Below are 19,696 nucleotides of genomic sequence, written 5' to 3' on the forward strand. Positions count from 1 at the left end.
AATGTGGTAAATTATATAACATTAAGAGGTTTAAAAAAGACCTATTGCAGTTGAGGAAAAGAAGGGAGGGGGATAAACACTGACTGAACCTTTATCTCATCATATTTGGCTCAAATATGGAATATCAGACACAATTTATTTAATATAGAAATTCATCTTACCCTATAGGGAAGTAAGAGTAGAAAGAGAAGTGAAAATAAGAAGGCTAATAGAATGAAGAACAGAAGTAGAAGGGAAAGGAGATAATAAAAGGGGGAGAGACTGAAAAAAAAAGGGCAGATTGAGGGAAGTGGTGGTCAGAAGCAACACACTAGTAAGAAGGGAAATGGAGAAAAGGGAGAGAAAAGTATAACTTGGGGAAAATAGGAAGCCAGGAAATACAGAGTTAATTTTTAACTGTGAATGTGAATGGGATAAACTCTCCCAAAAAATGGAAAAGGAGGACAGACCGGAATAAAAGACAATCCTAAAATATGTTGTTTAAAAAAAAAAACACATTTGAAGCAGAGAAATACATACAAAGTGAAGGTAAAGGACTGGAGAAGAATATATTATGCTTCAGTTGAAGTAAAAAAAAAAAAAAGCATAGGTAGCCTTCCTTATTTCAGATAAAGCAAAAACAAAAGTAGGTCTAATTAAAAGATATAAGAAAGGAAATTACATTTTACTAAAGTGTATCATAGGTAATGAAATAACATCAATACTAAACATATATTCACCAAGTGGAATGGTATCCAAATTCCTAGAAGAGAAGTTAAGAGAGTTGCAAGAAGACATAGATAATAAAATTAAACTACTGGGGAATTTCAACCTCTCTCTATCAAAAGTAGATAAATTGAATCACAAAATACATGAGAAAAAAGCTAAACAATTAAAATAATTTTAGAAAAGTTATATATGATAGATCTTTGGAAAAAATTGAATGGGAACAGATAGCAATATACCTTTTTTCTTGGTGGTAAAGGAAACCTATACAAAAATTTGCCATGTATTAGGGAATAAAAACTTCAAGATCAAATATAGAAAGGCAGAAATAGTAAATGCATCCCTTTCAGATCATGATATAGTAAAAATGAAAAGCAAGACAAAAATTAATTGAAACTAAACAATCTAAAACTAAAGAATGAGTGGGTGAAACAACAAACTGTAAAAATAATAATTTCATCTAAGAGAAGGGCAATAATGAGACAACATGCAAAAATTTATGGGATGCAGCCAAAGCAGTTCTTTGGGGAAATTTTATGTCTCTAGATGCTTACTTGAATAAAATAGAGAAACAGAAGATCAATGAATTGGGTATACAACTAAAAAAGCTAAAAAAAAGAACAAATTTAAAACTCTGAATTACATCCTAAATTTGACATTCTGATGATAAAAGGAGAGAATAATAAAATGAAATTTAGGAAAACTATTGAACTAATAAATAAAACTAAGAGTTGGTTTTATGAAAAAAAAACAACAAAATGGACAAACTTTTAGTTAATTCGATTAGAAAAAGGAAAGAAAATCAAATTGTCAGTATCAGAAGTGAAGAGGGTGAAATTATCACCAATGAAGAGCAAATTAGATCAATAAATAGCTCTTTTGTCCAATCATATGACAATAAATCTGATAATCTCAGTGAAATAGATAAATACTTACAAAAATATAAATTACCCATTTTAACAGAGGAGGAAATAAATAACTTACAAAGTCCCATTTTAGAAAAAAAAAAACTGAACAAACTAGTAATGAATTCCCTAAGGAAAAAATCTCCAGGGTCTGATAGATTTTTCAAGCGAATTCTACCAAACATTTAAATAACAATTCATTCCAATACTATGCAAACTATTTGGAAAAATTAGGGAAAAAGTAGTCCTGAAAAATTCTTTTTATGACACAGATAAGAGGCTGATACCTAAACCAGGTAGGGTCAAAACAGAGAAAGAAAATTATAGACCAATTTCCCTAATGAATATTAATGCAAAAATCTTAAAAATATTAACAAAGAGATTACAAAAAAATCACCATGATAATATAGCATGATCAAATAGAATTTATACCAAGAATTCTGGGGTTGTTCAATATTAGGAAAACTATTGCATAATTGACTATGTCAATAACCAAACCAATAAAAATCATATGATTATCTCAATAGATGTAGAAAATTTTTTGACAAAATCTAACACCTATTTCTATTAAAAATACTAAAAAACATAAGAATAAATCAGTTTTATTAAAATGATCAGTAGCATCTAAAATCAGCAGCAAACATCATATGTAAAGGGGATAAACAAAAAGCATTTCCAGTAAGATGAAGGGTGAAACAAGGTTGCTCACTATCACTATCATAACAATTCTATTCAATATTGTATTGAAAGGTTAGCTTTAGCAATGAGAAGACAAAGAAATTGAAGGGATTGGAGGAGGTAATAAGTAAACAAAATTACCACTCTTTGCAGATGATATGATAGTATTCTTAGGGAATTTAAGAGAATCAACTAAAAATTTGCTAGAAACAACTCACAACTTTATCAAAGTTTCAGGACACAAAATAAATCTTCCTAAATCATCAGCAAATTACCAACCTATATATTACCAACAAAGTCCAGCAGTAAGAGATAGAAAGAGAAATTCCATTTAAACTAACTATAGATAAAATAAAATATTTGGGAGTCTACCTGCCAAGACAAAGCTAGGAATTATATCAATACAAATAACAAGACACTCGACACAAATACAGTCAGACTAAACAATTGGAAGAATATCAAGTTATCATGGGAGGGCCAACCTAATATAATAAAAATGACAATTCTACATAATTATTCTAATTCAGTACTACACCAAACTGCCAAGAAATTATTTTATAGAGCTAGAAAAAAATAACAAAATTCATCTGGAAGAGCAAAATTTCAAGTATTTAAAGGGAAATAATGAAAAATTTCAAAGTAAAGTGACCTAGCTGTATCTCAATGTATATTCTAACACAGTGGTCATCAAAATCATTTGGTATTGGCTAAGGAATGGAGTAACTGATTGTAGAATAGTTTGGGTTCACAAGACACAATAGTCAATGATTATCATGATCTATTGTTTGATAAACTCAAAGACCTCAGCTTCTAGGATAAAATTGAGAAAAAATTACTGGGAAAATTGAAAAATATTATGGCAGAAACTAGGTATTGACCAACACCTATTACCCTGTACCAAGATAAGGTTAAAATGGATTCATGATTTAGACATCAAGAGTGATACTTCAAGCAAATTAGAACAAGGAATAGTCTAATTCTCAGATCTCTGGAAAAGGAAGGAATTTATGGCCAAAGAAGAACTAGTAAAATGCAAAATGGGTAATTTTGATTATATTAAATTTAAAAGTTTGTGTGTGTGTGTGTGTGTGTGTGCGCGCAAACAAAACTAATGCAGTTAAGTAAGGAAATCAGAAAATTGGGAATTTTTTTTTTTTATATACCCAAGGGTTCTGAAAATGTCTCATTTCTAAGATATATAGAGAATTCACTCAGATTTATAAGAATAAAAGCCATTTTTCTAATTGATAATGGTCAAAAGATATGAACAAGTTTCAGATAAAAAAATTAAAGCCATTTTTAGTCACATGAAAAAATACTCTAAATATTGATTAGAGAAATTCAAATTAAAACAATTCTGATGTAACGTGACATATCTTTTGGATTGACTAAGATGACAGGAAAAGATAATGATACATATTGGAGGGAATGTGGATAACTTGGGACATTAAACATTATTAGTGTAGTTGTGAACTCATCCAACCACTCTGGAGAGCAATTTGGATCTATGCCCAAAGGGCTATTAAACTGTGTATATCCTTTCATCCAGCAGTATCTCTACTGATTCTATATCCCAAAGGTATAATAAAAAAGGGAAAAGAATCCATGTATGAAAAATGTTTGTAGCAGCCCTTTTTGTAGTGGTAAGGAACTGAAATTGAGTGGATGCCCAGAGTTGGGGAATGGCTAAATAGATTATCATGTGTGAATGTAATGGAATTTTATTGTTCTATAAGGAACAATCAGCAGGATGATTTCAGAAAGGTTTGGAGAGACTTACATGAATCGATGCTAAATGAAGTGAGTAGAACTAAGAGAACTTTGTATAAGGTAACAACAAAATTATGTGATCGTCAACTCTGACAGGCGTGGTTCTTTTCAACTATGAAGTAATTCAGGCCAGTTTTGATAGATTTGTAATTCAGAGAGTTATCTGCATTCAGAAAGTGGGCTGTGGGGACTGAATGTGTATCATAACATAATATTTTCATTTTTTGTCGTTTTTATTTGCTTTTTTCTTTCTCACTTTTTTTCCCTTTTTGATCTGATTTTTCTTTTGCATCATGATAAATGTGGAAATAAGTATAAAAGAATCACACATATTTAATCTCTATTGGGTTATTTGCTCTTTGGAGGAGGAGGATGGAACAAGGGAGAAAAATTTGGAACACGATGTTTTGTAAGGCTGAATGTTGAAAACTATCTTTACATGTATTTTGAAAATAAAAAGTTATTATTAAAATGTTAAAAATACCAATTTTTGTATTCTCGTTCTATCTTTATTTATTTATTTATTTTTTAAATAACTTTTTATTAGCAGAACCCATGCCAGGGTAATTTTTTTACATTATCCCTTGCACTCACTTCTGTTCCGATTTTTCCCCTCCTTCCTTCCCTCCACCCCCTCCCCCAGATGGCAAACAGTCCTATACATGTTAAATAGGTTACAGTAGATCTTAGATACAATATATGTGTGCAGAACCGAACAGTTCTCTTGTTGCTCAGGGAGATTTGGATTTAGAAGGTATAAATAACCCGGGAAGAAGAACAGAAATGCAAGCAGTTTACATTCATTTCCTAGTGTTCTTTCTTTGGGTGTAGCTGCTTCTGTTCATCCTCGATCAATTGAAACTGACTAGATCTTCTCTTTGTCGGAGAAATCCATTTCCATCAGAATATATCCTTATACAGTATCGTTGTCCTCATTCTATCTTTCAATGTTATCCATGTCTTATGATTCTTGTTATTGTCATCTATACCTTGATATACATAATTGTTTTTTAAATGTTTAACAGAAAATAAGTGAACAAAAAGCCCTAGGGCATTCCATTAGATAGTTTACTGCATACTGCTTCTGATTACCATTATTTTTTCACTCTGATAATTCAATATAGTCTTGAATCTATCTAATTGTACTGTCATTTAACTCAGATATTTCAAGCTTAAAATCATTCTGAGTTTTTGTTTAAGTTGCTTAGTTAAAATAATTTATATATATATATATATATATATATATATATATATATATATAATAACTGCTTTAGTAATCCTGTCTAAAATGGAAATGAAATTAGTATATCATAATTTTTTTTGCCCTGAAGAATCCATGTTGGCTCATTTTTTTTTTTATAACAACTCCCTTCAGGGAGTGATCATGAGCTATTTCTTTCTTAATACATTTGAAAATCTTGTCAGGAATTGAAAAGCAAACTCACTGGCCCATGGTTTGAGTATATTTTTGTCTTTGAAAGGCAGGACAAATTTTATTATTTACTCCTTCAACATCCTTTTTGTTTTCCATTAATATATTCATAAGTTCTGTGGGATGTAAGTAATCTATGCTTGATTATTTCATTAATTTGAAAACAACTAGATAATTTCATACCATTTTCTTAGTTATATTGGATTTTAAATATTCTATTTTCCAATAAGATTCTATTCTTCCCAGTCTAAAGACTATTGTCTTTGACAGAGAAAAGAAAATCAAAATATGGTTTGAGTAGCCTTCTTTTCATCATCATATATCATAATCTAGTCAAACAAAAACAGAAGTGCACAGAATAATATGTTTTATATGATATTATATTCTTTTCTATTCCTTTTTTACTCTAATTTGTTCTAATAAAATAGATAGTTTGGGAAATGGCAAATAATTCAGGATTTTTGTTATATCCTATCTATCCTCAGTTATTCTCAGTATATAACTTGTTGAAAATATATTGTCTGCATGAGAGGCAATTAAAGCTTTTGGGTGAAAGAAGAATTGGGTATTATATGTATGGGCTCTTAATTTGCTTGTGGAAGTCCTATAATGAAAACAAAAAGAGGATTGGACTTTCCTGGACAGTAGAAAGTTGACAGAAGACTTACTTATCTCTATAGACTTGCTAAGAATGCAGCCAAATAATATAGGATTTATATAGGAAAAGATCTCAGAAAGAATTTGCATTTTACTCATTTTAATTAGAGAAAAACAGTCATAGAAAAGCCAATTTACTTTCACAAGGTCATACACGAGCACAAATAACAAAAGCAAGGTTTGAATTCATGTTCTATGATTTAAAATTTAAGTTTTTTTCAGCGTACTCTATTACCTTTAAAATACCCCTAAGATGAAAACAACCCCTAGTTTAAGATGTTTTTTTTTACTGATATTTAGAACATAAAACTTTCCTCTGTTCATAATCCTCCTCTGGACCAAGTTCCAAAGAAAGTTAAACCTAGTATAAAGATGTAAGGCTATATCTAAACTGGCGTGTAGTTCACACTTCTACAATTTTAGACACAAAGTTTTGATTGGCCCTAAATTCAAACATTACTGGAATTTGCTGTGAAGGTTGGCCAGAGAGCATGGGCTTCTTTGGTGGCAGGATCATATTGCAATTTTAAATATTTTACTCAATTTTCTACTTTTCTCTAGTTGTTATAATATAGATAGGATGAGAGCATCCTATCTAAATTTGTACACTAAAAGCCTTACATTCATGTTCAAATTCTCTTGGGAGTTGAATTATTCATTTGGTGGATTATTCAGTTTAAAATGGTCACCTGTCTCATTACTCTTATCATGGTGAGCACCTTAAATTTTGCTAGAAATCTTCTACTATGTCCACTATAATAGTCATTATTTAAACACACACATATGTTATACATATATACATATCTATTTTTTCTATTTATCTATTGATCTATCTGAGACATATAGTGGGACAACCAGGTGGCACAGAGGATAGAGTCCTAGGCTTGAAGTCAAGAATACTTCTTTTCTTTTCTTTTTTTTAAATTTATTTTTATTTAATAGCCTTTTATTTACAGGTTATATGTAGGGGTAACTTTACAGCATTGACAATTGCCAAACTTCTTGTTCCAATTTTTTCCCTTCTTCTCCCCACCCCCTCCCCCAGATGTCAGGATGACCAGTAGATATTAAATATATTAAAATATAAATTAGATACACAGTAAGTATACATGACCAAACCGTTATTTTGCTGTACAAAAAGAATAGGACTCTGAAATATTGTATAATTAGCCTGTGAAGGAAATCCAAAATGCAGGTGGGCAAAAATATAGGGATTGGGAATTCAATGTAATGGTTTTTAGTCATCTCTCAGAGTTCTTTCGCTGGACATAGCTGGTTCAGTTCATTACTGCTCCATTGGAAATGATTTGGTTGATCTCATTGCTGAGGATGGCCAGGTCAATCAGAATTGGTCATCATATAGTATTGTTGTTGAAGTATATAATGATCTCTTGGCCCTGCTCGTTTTATTCAGCATCAGTTTGTGTAAGTCTCTCCAGGCCTTTCTGAAATCATCCTGTTGGTCATTTCTTACAGAACAATAATATTCCATAATAAAGAATACTTATTTTCATGAGTTAAAATCTAGCTTGAGATACTAACTGTGTGATACTGTGCAAGTCATTTGACCCTGTTTCCCAATTGTATAATTTCCCAATTGTATAAAAATGAAATGAAGTGGCAAGCAATTCCATTATTCTTGTCAAGAAAACCTCAATAAGTGGCATGAAAAGTTAGACATGACTGAAAAACAAGCATATCACAAAAAGTATACATACATGTGCACATACACATATCACCATTGTATATATAGTGTCAGTGGCTAGTAAGAGAGGTCATATGATCATGAAATCCATTCATTCATTGAAATGAATATACAAGTATTTACTGTATTTATATGTACATATATGTCCATCTATTATGCACTATGGAGTGATGAAAACACAAACAACAACAATGTTGTTTCTGATGTGAAGGAATTTAAATCATACTGAAATGAATAAAACAATAGATATTTTAGTTTTTTCCCACCCTTTAGTTCAAAGAAGCTCTTTCCATATCCCAATAGGATTTTAGGAATTTAGACATCAAGTTTAAAAACTTTACTATAATGCAATATTGTTGTTTTAGAGGTTAAGAATAGACCCAGAAAGACCAAACCAGAATTGTTCTCATGCTGATATTTTTCTCCCTATATTTTAAAAATGTAACCCTAAACCCAAGACTACTAAAAAGTACATATTTCATGTCCAGGAATTATTTGTTTCTATTTCACCTTTAACTTCAAACTAAGGAGGACATAAATACTGAAAATGAAAGTGTGGTTGTATGTATAAAAGATTATAAACTATCAGATTTAGGACAAAACATCTGTGTATTTTATAAGCAGTCTGAGAATTATGTACCTGTTGGGTAATTCTTCACTAGGGGTTTTATACCTTTGCAGCTAGGTGACCCAGTAGATAGAGTACTGAGACTGGAATTAAAAAAAAAAGAATTCAAATCTTGTCTTAAATATTCAGTAACAGAGTGAATTTAGGCAAGTTATTCAACCTCTACTTGTCTTAGTTTACTCATCTGTAAATAGGAATATTAATATCGCCTACCTTGAAAGATTTTTATAAGGATACAATGTGATAATATTTGTAAAGTAATTTTAATATCTCACAGCACTTCTCCTTTTCTTCCTCCTCCTCTTCCTCCTCCTCCTTTTTGTCATCCTCCTCTTCCTCCTTTTGCTCCTCAACTTCCTTCTCCTGTTCCTCCTCTTCCTTCTCCTTTTCCTTCTCTTTACTCTTTCTTTTCCTTTCCTTCTCCTTTCTCTTTTCTTCCATTTTCCTTTAGCTCTTCCTCCTCCTCCTCCTTCTCCTTTTCCTTTTCTTTCATCTCTTCTTCCTTCTCCTTTTCCTTTTCTTTCTCCTCCTCCCTCCTTTTTTCCTCCTCCTCCTCCTTCTTTCATCTTGTTCTTCTTCCTCATTCTTGTTCTTTTCTGAAACACATGGTTTTCTGACATTAAAATGATTCACATTTCCCCCCCAAAATTTAAAAGTATAACTTAATGTATACCTTCATAGCCACCTTCCATGTCAGTCTTTGCAGCTGTTCAACCTGTTTAGTTTAGTTTAGTTTTAGTTTCGTTTAGTACTTTCTCTTGAATGATAATCTTCCACTTCCTACAAATCATTTGGAAAGTCAAAGGAAGACTGATTTGTGTAATGTCACCAAAGTATTCTCAAAGTAATATGGAAATACAACTTCTTCTATTAGACAATAAGTCTAATTGAAGACAATAACTTTGCCTGGTCATCTTGGTAGATATCATTACATCCTGTACCATGCTTTATACATAATGATGATTCTTGATAAGTATTTGTTTAACTCAACTGAGATAACAAAACAATCAACAGTTTACAAAGTGCATGCTATGCCCCAAGCATCTTAATATTCTTATACTCAGCAATATCAAACTGAATTTCTGTCAGCCTCTAAGAATTTTGCCTTGATTTTTTTTTTTTTTTTTTGGTTTGTCACAAACCTGAAATTACAAAAAAAAAAAAAAAAAAAAAAAAAAAAAAAAAAAAAAAAGACATAACTTTTTAAGAGTTACCACAGCCACATCTTCAGGGTGAAATGTGCTGTTGAAATGTATCAAAAGACAATAATAAAATGGATGTTCCCCTCCAAGGGTTTCCATTTTACTGGGGAGAAACATATTTGAAGTAGAGATGTTTAGATTGGATAAAATGAGATACTGTACAAAAGCTTAGACCAGATAGGTACACCCTTCTCAGTATTTAGAACTTGATGATTACAATATTATTTAATCATTGTCTAGTAATAGCAAATAATTATTCCATTAGAATAATGGACCATCTTGCTGGAGTGTTTCAGGATTAGTTAAATCTACAGTCAACTAAATTAATGCCAGGTATCTCCTTTCTTTAACTATCTTCAAATTCTTTGTGTGGCTGGATGAATAAGATGATGAAAATCAGGGCAAAATTGCTGTAGAGATTTGTACTTACCTAGGTTATTAGAGACCTAATGTTAGTATGGAGATAATCGATTTCCCCCCCCCCCCCAATACATTGTGATGTATGTCTTTCCTCCTCTCCAAACCACCAAAATTTTGACAGATTAATGATTCCCAAGCAATGTGAAAATAGTGGTTCTATGGGAAGTATTCAGGAATGTCCTTCCGTAGGTGAAAAATTTTTGTGCTAAATTATATTCTTTGGGATCATCATGTTTCTTTTTATGGATAGTTGTATTGTTCAGTCAAATATGGAAAGTAACTTCAGATTTTTTTTTTAATGCAATATAGTATTTCCATTGTGATTGGGAATTTCTATACAACAGTGAGTTTTTATGACCTCCAATATGTGAATTTTTCAGCACACTTATAAATGTACAGAAGTCTAGTCTAATTTGAGTTCATCAGTCAGTCCTAAAGGAATTTGCTTTTTTATGAACCTGGATTGATTAGTTGGAAATATACTTTGGTTCCTTTATTTGTATTGGATCCCACATCAGAAGGAAGTTATCATCTGGATTGGCTTACATATTGAATTTTAGACATGTGTGGTTCAAGAGTGAAGGACAAGAGGAGCAAATCTGAGCTGCTTACACAGACATTTTTCCTCTTTCCTTGACTGTTTCAAAAGGGAAGAATGTTTATACCCTGGGTCACTTCCTAAAGAAAGTTCCTCCAAACATCTAGAATTGGCAACAAGAATGTTGGGAGCTGTCAATACTTATTTCCTTGATCTTCTGTCTGTCTCTAAGAAGAGAAAAGACAGAACTCTGCAGAGCTCTAGTTTCTGATATTGCCTCCTTCCTATTGACTAAAGAATTTAAATAAGCAAAGCCTTATATTCACAGTCCCAAATCCAATTTTTGAAAAAGTCACTCTCCAATCTCACCCATTTTGTTTCTAATCCATAAAGGTCCCAGACTTTGATGAAACCAGCACATATTTTCATTGATAGCTTTTTCCTGAGACTGGTGAAATAAAAAAAGATACACATATATGTATAGATGTATATATACCTATATATACATTTGCATCTATGTGTGTGTAAAACCAGATCCTGAACATAATTCACTCAGGGAAAGCAATATGAGCTCAAATATCATATCCATTAAATTGTAATTTACTGAGCAGCTTTACTTTCCTAGAGACTGGGAAATATCTTATTTTTTTTTCTAAATCTAAAAAGCCTGGAAAGGTATGAGGAATCTATGTTATGAAAAGTTTTGAATATCAGAGTATTTTGTATTTGGTCCTGGAAGCAACAAAAAGCTATTGGAGTTTACTGAGTAGGGCATAATCAGAATATAATGAGAACATAATCAGAAATGTGTTTTGGGAAAATTATGTTAGTGACTGAAGAGATAATGGATTAGGGTGAGGATAATCTTGAGGTAGGCAGATCCACCAGCAGACTATTCCAATATTCTAGGCATGAGGTGATAAAGGCCTGCACTAGAGTTGTGACAGTGTAAAAAGAGAGAAGAGGTCATATTTGAAAGAAATTGCAAAAGTAAAATGGATAGATCTAGGCAACAACTTGCATAAGGGTCACAAGAGCTGGATATCATTGAAAAATGAACAACAACAACCATAAATTGTGAGGAACGTGGTAATATATACTTAATAACACAGAGGAATCCAGGATGACTAAAAATCCTATTTAACCAACATCTAACACCAAGATAAGGTCGAAATAGGTTTGTGATGTACATGTAAAGGGTGATACTGTAAGCAAATTAGGATTTGCAAGAGATATTCTCCCTCTCAAATCTGTGAAAAAGGGAGAAATTTATGGTCAAAGAGGAACTAGAGAGTATTATGAAATGCAAAATAGATAATTTGTTACATTAAATTTTAAAAAAAATTGTAGAAAGAAAACCAATGCAGCCAAAAGTATAAGGGAAGCAGAAAGCTGGGAAATTTTTTTTTTACAACCAGTATTTCTTATAAAAGCCTTATTAAAAATATATAGAGAATTGACCCACATTTATAAGAATGCAAACCACTCCCCAATTGATAGTCAAAAGAAATGAACAGGAAATTCTCAGATGAAGAAATTAATGTCATTTTGAGGCATATGAAAAATGCTCTAAATCATTATTGATTAGAAAAATGCAAAATAAGACAACTCTAAGGTACTACTGCATGTCTCTCAGATTGATTAAGATGACAGTAAAAGATAATGATGAATGTTAAAGGGAATGTGGGAAAACTGGGACACTAATGCATTGTGACTGGAGTTGTGAAATAAGCCTACTATTCTGAAGAACAATTGTGAAACTATGCCCAAAGGACTATAAAACTGTGCCTACCCTTTGATTCAGCAGTGTCTCTATTGGGTCTGTATGTCAAAAAGATGATAAAAGAGGGAAAAGGACCCATGTGTACAAAAATGTGTATAGCAGCTCTTCTATAGTGGTAAGAAACTGGAAAGTCAGTGATGCTCCTCAGTTGGAGAATGCCTGAATAATTTATGGTATATGAATGTAATAGAATATTAAATGTTCTTTAAGAAATGATCACCAGGATGATTTCAGAAAGGCCTGGAAAGACTTACATGAACTGATATAGAGTAAGAAGAACAGAACCAAGAGAACATTGAACATAGTAACAAAAAGATTTTATGATGATCAGCCTGTGATGGACAATTCAACAATTCAATTCAACAATGTAATGATGCAAGGGAATTCCAATAAATCCACCTCCACAGAGAGATCTATGGAGACTGAATGTAGATCAAAGCATAGTATTTTCATCTTTTGTCATTCTTGTTGCTGTTATCTTGTTTGTTTAGTTTTTTTTTTCTTTCTCCTGTTTTTTTTTTCCATCTTGTGATTTGATTCCCCCCCCCCCAGCATGAGAAATATGGAAATATGTTTAGAAGGACTCCACCTGTATTTGGATTGCTTGCTGTCCCAAAAAGGATAGAAGGGAGGAAGAAAAAATTGGAACACGTTTTGCAAATGTGATTATTGAAAACTATCTTTGCATATATTTGGAAAAATAAAATACTATTAGAAAGAAATCCCATTTGAGATGTTTGAAAGGCAGTTAGGTCTGAAAGACTAGAGATCAGCAGAGAGATTGGGCAGAAAAAACAGTGATGCCTGATCTCACATTGCATTTACTGAATGAATTATGTTAAAATCCTGAAGATTTTCTGTACCTACATATGCATATATGTCTGTATCTACACCCACCCCCACACTATATACATATAAATTGACTAGTCTCAAGAGGAAGTTCATCAATGAGAATATGTGGTGGTTTCATCTAACTTAAGTTTTCAATTTTAAAAGCTTACAGATTGAGAACAATATTATAAAGTGAGATTGGATGGTGATTTTTCAAAAAGTTGGGACAGGGAATATGACTTAACTTATTGGAAGACCTTTAGATTTGAAAATCTTCAGCACAGAGATAGCAATTAAATTCAAGAATGCTTTTGAGATTAGCAAGTGAAATTGTATGGAGGAAAAAGAGAATAGGGTCCAGGATAGAATCCCAAGGCATACCTGTACTTAGAGAGCATGATCAGGAGGAGGATCCAGTAAAAGGGACAAAAAAAGAAAAGTCATCTAGAAAGGGAGAAAACAAGGACAACGTGGTAGTGTATCCTGAAAACCTAAAGAGAAATGAGTATCAAGGAAGAAAGTGGTTCAAAGGCTATAAAGAAGTCAAAGAGAATGAGGATTATTTAGAGTTTGTCTATAAAGGGCAGAAGAGATATAGGATGATAATTAGAAGGAATAGAAGGATCAAATAAAGGTTGTTTCTCTTTTCTTCCCTCCTCACCCCAGTATAAGGTATTCATGGGAATGTTTGGAGGCAGTAGAAATGAAGAAATTGAAAATAAATGAAAAAAGTAGATGATTGGAGTGTAATTTTCTCAAGGAGATAGGATGGTATTTGACTACTTGAACAAGGAGATTATATTAGGAAGCCGAGAGGAAAGCCATTTATTCATGTGAGATAGGGCTAAAGAAGGAAAAAGTGGTAGAAGGCATTTGAGTGATAGGAAACGAATAAGAGGGCAGAAGAGGAAGATTAAATAATAATAATGGAGATAGTAGTCTACCATCTTACTAGAAGAATTGTGCTGTGCTGCTCATGAAAACACTATGAATGTTCATATTCTGAAACAATGGCTATTGGGAAGAGTGTAGAAAACAAATCAAGGTTGTGTTATCTCTGATAGGGGAAGGAGAAGAAAGTTTCGGGGAGAGAACATGGTATTCCATTGGGAGAAGACATTCAGTGTTTGGTAATAAGTAGGGAAGGTAAGCAGGGGAGGTAGAAGGAGAAATATTTCATGGTCCTCTTTCTACCATGCTCTTGGAAGCTCTTTGGGAACAAGATAGTTTCCAGCTTCCATGCTGAGGTGGCAAGGGGGACACTGTAATTTATGTGATAACATGAAGGATACCAATGTTCTCTTTGAGAATAGAGAATAATTACTTGGTTGTGGCAGAAATATAAACACTGAATGCTTTATACAGGCACTGTAAAATTTCCCCTTCATATCATTCTTTTTTGAAGGAAGATCTCATTTCTTTGTTGTTCTTGCTAAAAGCATTTACTGTATTCTCTGCCAGAGAGCTCTCTTTTTCTTCTAAGTGAGTTCTTAGCAGGTTACCATCCTTAAAAACCACACCCAAATTCCTTCCTAAGTGTAATGTTCTGGTTTGCTTTCTGTATGTCTGGGGACCAGCCTTGTTTTCAGCAGAATAATCACCATGAAAATAGCCAGTGATAAAATCCAAGTCTTTACTGTCTCCTGCACAGTGTCCTTAGCCTGGTACTCAGCTAGCTTTCTCATGACCTTCAGAGGGGCTTTGGTTTCAGTGGAGAAATGAAGGAAAACAGGCCAGTCACCAAGTTGGTGGGAGATGAAATGTCTCTTTCCCAGTCCTTGTTGGCTCTTATATACTCTATTATAAGTACATCATCATAGGTGTCAGTCTTGTAAAACTATATTAAACTAAGTACATGTAAACTAAAGAATTATTACCTTAATTCCACTGAGTTAATACCTTGTTTCAAGTATACTTCCAGAGTTCTGCCCTTTACACTAAGTTTAAATGTTTTTATTTTTCCATTTGTATTGTAATGCCGAAGAAACTGAGCAAGACAGAGATTAGAGACCAATTCAATAGTTTATTAAATGGAGAGAAATACTGAGACCAATGGATCCATGTTGATCCCAGGGCTAGACAAGACTATCACCTCAAAGAGTCTAACCCCAAATATTGGGGCAGTAAGCTTTTTATGGAATAACAAGAACAATGACATAAGGGAGGTACCAAGGTAGGGATAACCTAATAGAGAGAGGTTACTGATATTCTAATGACATCTAAAATGGATAAACCTTTATCTTGCCAAACATTAAGAAGGAATGTCTATAAAACCTTTATCTCAAACATTAAGAGGGAAAGGTTATAACCTAAGGCAGAATAACTAAATAGGACAATTGGAGGAACTGGGTCACCACATTAAAAGGGAAGTTTGGCATAACAGTATCATTCTCTTTCACCTTGAGTCCTTGTCCTTCCCCCTCCCTCACTCTGAAGATTTGTCTGTCAGTTCAAACCCTTGTTCTTATTCTCTGTTGTGGGAAAAGGCAGACCAATTCCCTGATAGTTTAGGTTCTATATTGGACTGAAATGATGTATTCATTGTTCATTCACTTATCCATAGGAGAAGAAAGATTTTCAAGATGAGTATTCTGTGAGGGCACCAAGTCATTTCAGCAGGTACAGTTTTTTTGGATTTGATCATTCTGTTTGTCCTTCATCAAAAGCTCAGAAAGCTGGAGCTCATTGTGATCTTTTGTACTCAGGCCATGAGAAGTCATATCAATAATGAGTTTTATTAACTGAATAATTTTTCTTTGTGTTAAACATGGTTTACATGGTATATGTAAATCCAATATAGGTATACATATTTATACAATTATCTTGCTGTACAAGAAAAATCAGATTAAAAAGAAAAAAAAATGAGAAAGAAAATAAAATTCAAACAAATAATAACAAGAGAAGTGAAAATGCTATGTTGTGATCCACACTTAGTTCCCCCAAATCTCTCTATGGGAGTAGATGTCTCTCTTAATTATGAGATCATTGGAAGTGACCTGAATTGTCTCATTGGTCAGATTAGCCATGTCCATTAGAAATGATCACATAATATATGCCCATCAATTGGAGAACGGCTGAGTAAATTGTAGTATGTGAATGTTATGGAATATTATTGTTCTGTAAGAAATGACCAGCAAATTGAATACAGAGAGGCTTGGAGATACTTACATGAACTGATGCTAAGTGAAATGAGCAGAACCAGGAGATCATTATATACTTCAACAACAATACTATATGAGGATCAATTCTGATGTAAGTGGGTAACTTCAGCAATGAGAGGATCCAAATCAGTTCCAATTGATCAGTAATGAACAGAAACAGTTACATCCAGCAAAAGAACACTGGGAAATGAGTGTGGAACACAATATAGCATTTATATGCCTTCTGTTTGTTTGCTTGCATTTTTGTTTTTCTTCACAGGTTATTTTTATATTATTCCTAAATCTGATTTTTCTTGTGTAGCAAGACAACTGTATAAATATATATCCATATATTGTATTTAACATATACTTTAGCATATTTAACATGTATGGGACTACCAGCCATCTAGGGGAGGGAGTGGAGGAAAGGAGGGGAAAAGTTGAACCAGAAGTTTTTGCAAGAGTCAGTTTGAAAAATTACCCATATGTATGTTTTGTCAATAAAATAATTTTTTTAATAAAGAATTGATCATCATATAATCTTGGTGTTGCCATGTACCATGATCTCCTAGTTCTGTTCCTTTCACTTAGTATCAGTTTATGTAAATCTCTCCAAGCCTCTTTGAAATTATCCTGCTGATCATTTCTTATAGTACAATAATATTCCATTAACATTCTTATGCCATAACTTATTCAGCCATTCTCCAACTGATGGGCATCCACTCAGCTTCCAGTTTCTTGCCACTACAAAAAAAAAAAAAAAAAAAAAAAAAAAAACTATCACAAACATTTTTGCACATATGGATCCCTTTCACTCCTTTAAGATCTCATTGGTATATAAGCCTAGTGTTTTTGCACTGCTGGGTTTGATAAATCTTTGGGCATAGTTCCAAATTGCTATTCAGAATGGTTGTATCCATTCACAATTCCACCAACAATGTATTAGTGTCCCAGTTTTCCGACATCCCCTCCAATATTCATCATTATCTTTCCCTGTGTTGTGTTAATTTCCATTTCTGTGATCAATAGTGATTTAGAGCACCTTTTCATATGACTAGAAATGGTTTCAATTTCTTTATCTAAAAATTGTCTGTTCATATCCTTTGACCATTCATCAATTGGAGAATTGTTTGAATTCCTATAAATTTTAGTCCATTCTCTATATATTTTAGAAATGAGTCCTTTATCAGAATCCTTCAATGTAAAAATGTTTTCCCAATTTATTGCTTCCCTTCTAATTTTGTCTGCATTTGTTTTGTTTGTACAAAAACTTTTCAACTTAATATAATCAAAATGATCTATTTTGTGTTCATTGATGAGCTTTCAACTGAATAAATCTTAAGGAGAATTTCAACAGCACTTATAGAAATGAATTAGCTTAATCTTCATTGAGTAGAGTTTTAGAAAAAAAGCTAGTATTTGTACAGGACAGAGATCCCTCTTTCATCACACTCTTTTCCATTAATTTCTCTCAGATTTCCCTTCTCCAAGTTTAATCACTGGATTTCTTCAGAAATCTCTGGAAAACCTTTAGGGTAAAACCCTAAATCTCTTTCTTCATGATTTGTTCACCTTTATCCTCCTTTGTCATTTTGATTCCTATTGTTCCTTCTCCTATCTAAGCAGTATAATCAGGTAGCCCAATGTCATGAGAGGGGCAAAAATTGGAGCCATATTTTCAGATTATAAATCCAGTTATCTTTCAATAGTAGTAATTCTTTAATGGAAGTCAAGAAAACTATATAAGGTCTCAGGCAAAGATGTAATTTATAATTTGGAAAATCAAAGGAAAGCTTCATGGAGGAAAAATGATTTGACCCAGTTTTAAAGGATAGATGGAACTTCAACCTTGTTTAGTGGAGTGGAAAGAAATAATTATAAACATAAAGAACAGGATTAGCAAAAAAAAAAAAAAAAAAAAAAAAAAAAAAAAAAAAAAAAAAAAAAAAAAAAAAAAAAATGAAGCCAGAAGAAATGTTTGAGGTATAGCAAGCACTCCAGATTGACTGAAGGATAATCTACAGAGGGAATTAGTATGAAATAAGATTAAAAAGGAAGGGTTATACCAGATTGTGGAAGACCTTTCAAGTTAAAACAAACATATCACTTTTCTGATAAGAAGCAGTGATCAGTTGAAGGATTTTGAACAGAAAAATAGCATTGCTAGATCTAACCATAAAGGAGATAAACCTAGAAATGGTTTGACAGATTTATTGGAATGGGAAAAAATTAAGGTGGAAGTATCAATTTAGAATCCTGTGATAGTCAATGAAACAATATATTGTGAAGTTATTATGGAAACATAAAGACAAAGGTCTATAAAATGGTTCCAGTTTTTTGACTTTCTAATTTCATGAGATTTCCTGATCCCTTGAAATTATAATTTTTAAAGTTCAAAAAACCCCTTCTTGAAAACTAGGCAAAAATTGAACTAGGCAGACTTTGATTCAAATTCTATTTTAGATACCTACTGGTTGTGGGTGTCAAGATAAGAGACAGACAACTTCTCAGTAGTTCAAGAAACTTACAAGACATGTTACAGGTAAATTGCTAATTTACATTGATGGAGGATATTTCTATACTGGAGGTTCCCTACCTTGATAAAATCACACATGTGTATATAAGCAAATATATTCATTCTAAAAATTCATGGTGGATTATCATCATGTTGTTGGTGGATATTGATAACAAAGCAGTCTTAGGGCAAAAGAACCATATTAAAGAAAATATTATAATCAGACATATTCTATTTCAACTTCACATTTTCCTTAGTGACCTGGCTATGAAGACTTGACACAAAAGAGAAAGGTTTGAAAGAGCTTCATAGTTAATCAAAAAAAAAAAAAATATATATATATATATTCACAAATACTCAAAACACTACATGAAAAAGAAAAGATGAGGCAGCTGAAATGCATTTTGGCTATGAAATTAAGACTGATCAAGTTCTTTGCCAGTCAAATTACTGGAGGATTGGGGTAGTTAAATGTAACAGTGGATAGAGCACCAGTCCTGAAGTCAGGAGGACCTGAGTTCAAATCCAGCCTCAGACACACACTTCCTAGCTGTGTGACCCTAGGCAAGTCACTTTATCTCAATTTCCTTAGTGCAAATAATAATAATAACAATACTGGATGATTTATCTTCTCCTTCTGAGTAGTGCACTCTTTCCATATATTCCTACTTATTGTCTGAATAGGATGGTGAATTCATCCTTATCATAGAAAACCCTTATAAGACTAGGCAGAAGCAACCAGATTGAAACAGTTTTTTTTTTTTTTTTGTTTGTTTGTTTTTTTAAT

Source organism: Sarcophilus harrisii, chromosome 4 (assembly GCF_902635505.1).
Source record: "Sarcophilus harrisii chromosome 4, mSarHar1.11, whole genome shotgun sequence".
Taxonomy (NCBI): Eukaryota; Metazoa; Chordata; class Mammalia; order Dasyuromorphia; family Dasyuridae; genus Sarcophilus; species Sarcophilus harrisii.